General features: G+C 50.0%; 1 long non-coding RNA gene across 1 annotated transcript; it reads left to right on the top strand.

Annotated features, from left to right (window-relative positions):
- The first annotated feature begins 208 nt into the window (after positions 1-208).
- On the top strand, positions 209-3656 carry LOC141041572 (uncharacterized). The gene is made up of 4 exons (XR_012202064.1): positions 209-865; positions 960-1240; positions 2049-2139; positions 3373-3656. It is a non-coding gene; the product is annotated as an uncharacterized lncRNA (long non-coding RNA).
- The last annotated feature ends 1817 nt before the right edge of the window (positions 3657-5473 follow it).

The raw sequence follows: 5473 nt of genomic DNA, 5'->3' as shown, positions 1-5473 counted from the left end.
ACGTCCGAAAATTGTCCCGAACCCGAACCGGACTATCGTTACCGTTGGGTCCGGATCATCCCCTAACATCTACAAAACATCTCCGTTTTCTTATTTGGACTTCCTAGCCTATTTTTCTCGACCGCTCAATTTTAATCGGAGGGCCCGAATAGCCCCTAAACTAATTTACCTGCTATATAACCAGCCAAACCCTAAAATCCAGGGAGATGTCCCATCCTCCTCGCGCCGCCACTCCTGTTGTCTCCTCCCGCCTCGGGTTCTTCCCCGATCCAAAATCCTCCCTCGAATTTCCAACCGGACCAATTCCCTCGTCGTCGCCCAAGTTCCACCCCAACCAGAGCAGCCCCATCCCCGCAGGAGCGCCCTCGGCCTCCTCTGTTTTTTCCTCGCACCCGTAGTAGCAGCTCCACACGCCCGTGGATCCCCTTTGCCTCGCCTGAGCTCGCCGGGGAGCAGAGCACCACGGCGCCCGAGTTCCCGCGCCCCCTCTTGATCCAGGAGGCCGAGCTCCCTTGCCTGAGGCCGCCGTCTTCGACCGGCCTCGTCAGACGCCATCGCCCTGCTGCTTTCCCCTTCCTATTTGATCCGGAGGAGAGGAGCTCCGCCATGGCCCCGCCGTCAAGCAGCTCGACCCCGCCGCGGCCTCAAGTCCTCTGCCCGTCGCCATGAACGCCGCAGGAGCACCAACGCCACCAGCAGCCGTGCGCCTCCTCCCTCGTCCCAGCGGAGCTCCGTCCTCCCCGCGCCTGTCCCGTGTGCCCAGCGCTCCAACCCCAAGAAGCAGCAGCGCCCGAGCGCTCCTCTCCTCGCTGGTGCGCCCCCTCCATTCCGGCGCCGGGAACGGAAACCCCGCGCCCGGATCCTGGTCCGCCTCCCTCTGCCCGTCCCTTTCCTTCTCGTATCTCCTTCCTCCCTCACCGCGACTTCTCTGAATTTGTTCCCCGGCCATGTCCTTGCAGCTCCTCCGCCGCCCTGCTCAGTTCGTCGCCGTCTCCGCAAGATTCGGCGAGGCCCTGTGTTCCCAGCCTCGTCCCCGCCTCCAGGCCGCCGCTGCGTCCCCTGCTTGTCGTCGCGCCGGCTTCTGCTTCCTCTTCTTCAAGCAGGAGTTCTGCTCGTCCCGCGCGCCTGAACACCGAGCAGCTGCGCTCGTTCTCGAGAGCGTTGACCAAGGCCCAGCGCCGCCCCAGCCTCATCCGGCCCAGCCGCCCCCTCTCCACCAGCAAGCCAGATCTGGCCCGTGGTGAGACACCCACCGAAGCCCACCCGTGTGCAGCGCTCACAGTAGCTGGCCCAGTTCAGCTAGATTCGGCCCGATATGTTTTTTTCCTGTCCCAGCGAATTTAGTTATTATCCCGGGTTTTGTTGTTTTTACAGAAAAACCCTCCACATCATGCATGTAATATCTCACGAACTATGCATCATATGTAAAAACTTCATATATGTGAAATGCTTAGTTTTTAATCTAGTTTCATAATATGCCACTTTCACCCATGTTAAAATTGTTTAAAATGCTGTTTGATTAAATTTGCTCAAATAACATGCTAAATGCTTTAATTCATAACTAAATAACCGTAGCTCGGATTTAAATAAACTTTATATGTAAATGGGGTAGAAAAATGCATAGATTAACATGGTGCACTTTATTTTGCTGTTTAACAACATTAAAATTGTGTTTATGGCAGAACAGTAGCAAATTCAAAATATGCATATGGGGATTTTCCGGAATTGTAGTTTGTCATTCCGGCCTCATTTAAATTGCCTAATATGTGTAGTTTACTTATGTCTCACCTCTTGCCATGTTAATCAACATTTAATATTGTTGGGTACATAAACATGATAAAACTAAATAATTGAATGTGGTGTTTCGTCAATATGCAACTCGTTGCATATTGAGCTCCACTTAATTTGTAGTGGGGTTTGTTGCATTTTCCCATGCCATACCTCATTTAAACCGGACATGCATCATATTAGATTGTGCATCATGCCATGTGTATGTGGTGGTTGTTCACTATGTTGTTTATTTCTTTCCGGGTTGCTTCTCTCGTTAGCTTCGGTTTCGTTCCGGAGTTGTGAGGATTCGTTCGACTACACCCGTTTGTCTTCTTCATGGACTCATTCTTCTTCCTTGCGGGATCTCAGGCAAGATGACCATACCCTCGAAATCACTTCTATCTTTGCTTGCTAGTTGTTCGCTCTATTGCTATGTCGCGCTACCTACCACTTGCTTATCAAGCCTCCCAAATTGCCATGAACCTCTAACCGTTGTCACCCTTCCTAGCAAACCATTGTTTGGCTATGTTACCGCTTTTGCTCAGCCCCTCTTATAGCGTTGCTAGTTGCAGGAGAAGATGAAGATTGCTCCATGTTGGATTATGTTTATGTTGGGATATCACAATATATCTTATTTTAATTAATGCATCTATATACTTGGTAAAGGGTGGAAGGCTCGGCCTTATGCCTGGTGTTTTGTTCCACTCTTGCCGCCCTAGTTTCCGTCATACCGGTGTTATGTTCCTTGATTTTGCGTTCCTTACACGGTCGGGTGATTTATGGGACCCCCTTGACAGTTCGCTTTGAATAAAACTCCTCCAGCAAGGCCCAACCTTGGTTTTACCATTTGCCTACCTAAGCCTTTTTCCCTTGGGTTCTGCAGACTCAAGGGTCATCTTTATTTTAACCCCCGGGCCAGTTCTCCTTCGAGTGCTGGTCCAAACCGAGCGATGTCCGGCGCCCCCTGGGCAACCAGGGTCTATGCCAACCCGACGTCTGGCTCATCCGGTGTGCCTTGAGAACGAGATATGTGCAGCTCCTATCGGGATTTGTCGGCACAGCGGGTGGTCTTGCTGGTCTTGTTTTACCATTGTCGAAATGTCTTGTAAACCGGGATTCCGAGACTGATCGGGTCTTCCTGGGAGAAGGTTTATCCTTCGTTGACCGTGAGAGCTTATAATGGGCTAAGTTGGGACACCCCTGCAGGGTATTATCTTTTGGAAGCCGTGCCCGCGGTTATGTGGCAGATGGGAATTTGTTAATATCCGGTTGTAGAGAACTTGACACTTGACTTAATTAAAATACATCAACCGCGTGTGTAGCCGTGATGGTCTCTTCTCGGCGGAGTCCGGGAAGTGAACATGATTCTGGGTTATGTTTGACGTAAGTAGGAGTTCAGGATCACTTCTTGATCATTGCTAGTTCACGACCGTTCTGTTGCTTCTCTTCTCGCTCTCATTTGCGTATGTTAGCCACTATATATGCTTAGTGCCTGCTGCAGCTCCACCTCATTACACCATCCTTTCCTATGAGCTTAAATAGTCTTGATCTTGCGGGTGTGAGATTGCTGAGTCCTCGTGACTCACAGATACTTCCAAACAGTTGCAGGTGCCGATGATACCAGTGCAGGTGATGCAACTGAGCTCAAGTGGGAGCTCGATGAAGATCTTGTTCGTTGTGTTGTTTCTTTTCATATTGATCAGTAGTGGTGCCCAGTTGGGACGATCGGGGATCTGGCAATTGGGTTGTCTTCTTTTCTTTTGGTTCCGTAGTCGGACCTATGTGTGTATCTTGAATGATGTATGATTTAATTATGTATTGTGTGAAGTGGCGATTGTAAGCCAACTCTTTATCCCATTCTTGTTCATTACATGGGATTGTGTGAAGATGACCCTTCTTGCGACAAAATCACAATGCGGTTATGCCTCTAAGTCGTGCCTCGACACGTGGGAGATATAGCCGCATCATGGGCGTTACAGAAGCAGAGTACATAGCTGCTTCGGAAGCAGCAAATGAAGGAGTCTGGATGAAGGAGTTCATATCCGATCTAGGTGTCATACCTAGTGCATCGGGACCAATGAAAATCTTTTGTGACAATACTGGTGCAATTGCCTTAGCAAAGGAATCCAGATTTCACAAGAGAACCAAGCACATCAAAAGACACTTCAATTCCATCCGGGATTTAGTCCAGGTGGGAGACATAGAAATTTGCAAGATACATACGGATCTGAATGTTGCAGACCCGTTGACTAAGCCTCTTCCACGAGCAAAACATGATCAGCACCAAGACTCCATGGGTGTGAGAATCATTACTGTGTAATCTAGATTATTGACTCTAGTGCAAGTGGGAGACTGAAGGAAATATGCTCTAGAGGCAATAATAAAGTATTATATATTTCCTTATATCATGATAAATGTTTATTATTCATGCTAGAATTGTATTAACCAGAAACATAATACATGTGTGAATACATAGACAAACAGAGTGTCACTAGTATGCCTCTACTTGACTAGCTCGTTAATCAAAGATGGTTATGTTTCCTAGCCATAGACATGAGTTGTCATTTGATTAACGGGATCACCTCATTAGGAGAATGATGTGATTGACTTGACCCATTCCGTTAGCTTAGCACCCTTTCGTTTAGTATGTTGCTATTGCTTTCTTCATGACTTATACATGTTCCTATGTGTTGAGGATATAACCCTTAGAGTCACCCGCCCGGCGGGGCCGGGTTACACATAAGGATCATCACCTGAAGCCCGGCGCCAAGCTTGAAGACGGTGGGCCAAAGATGGGCTTAAGAGCCGGAGATGGCTTGAGGCCCGTAGTTACAACCGTCATTATGGTAGAACTTGTAATGTAAGGCAAGAATAGTTGAGAGTCCGAGCCGGGCACTCTTATAAGCCGGCCGGGACTCTCAGAGCTGCTGGGGTCAGCCTCTCTATATAAGGGGACGACCCGGCAGTGGCTTAGGGGTAAGAAAGATCTCGTCGAGAGCCGGGCATAGCAGTTAAGCTCCCTGGTCATCGAAACCCTAATCAATACCACCTCAACTGGACGTAGGCTTTTACCTTCACCGTAAGGGGCCGAACCAGTATAAACCTTCGTGTTCCTTGTCCCGTTTAACCCCTTCAAGCTTCCTAGCGGCGATGGCTCCACGACTAAGTCCTAGCTTGAGGACATCTGCCGTGACAATTCCACGACAGCTGGCGCCCACCGTGGGGCCAGCGCACGGTGGATTTGAGTTCTTAAAGGGCAGCTTCGAAGGGCTCAAGGGATACGCTGTGGGCCGGATGACCAAGAGTCGTCGCGGCAAGCTCTACATCGACGATGCAAACTGGGGCCCCGACGCCGGCTCAATTGAGTACGGATACCGGGTCCCCTTCGGCGGAATTCATGATTTCATTAGCAAGATTGGTGAGTCGGGCCCTGAGTCGGATCTGTGCGCCGATCTCATCGAGACCGCTCAGCGCGCACGACCCGCCCGGGCCCCGCCTGCCTTGAAGCATGCTTTTGTGGGATGTATCCACGGAGGGCTCTCTGATGGATCTGGATCTGGTGATGAGACGGCCGCCGGCTCTGACGGTGAATCATCCACAGATGAATCAAACTCGTTGTATCAACTTCAAGATGGCAGGCTAATGGGTTGTTCCGATGGTGACAGTATTCCGGACCCGTTTGAGCCGCTGAGCCGGGTTGGAA

The sequence above is a fragment of the Aegilops tauschii genome, chromosome 2, assembly GCF_002575655.3.
Source record: "Aegilops tauschii subsp. strangulata cultivar AL8/78 chromosome 2, Aet v6.0, whole genome shotgun sequence".
NCBI lineage: Eukaryota > Viridiplantae > Streptophyta > Magnoliopsida > Poales > Poaceae > Aegilops > Aegilops tauschii.
This window is presented reverse-complemented; position numbering and strand designations above follow the sequence as displayed.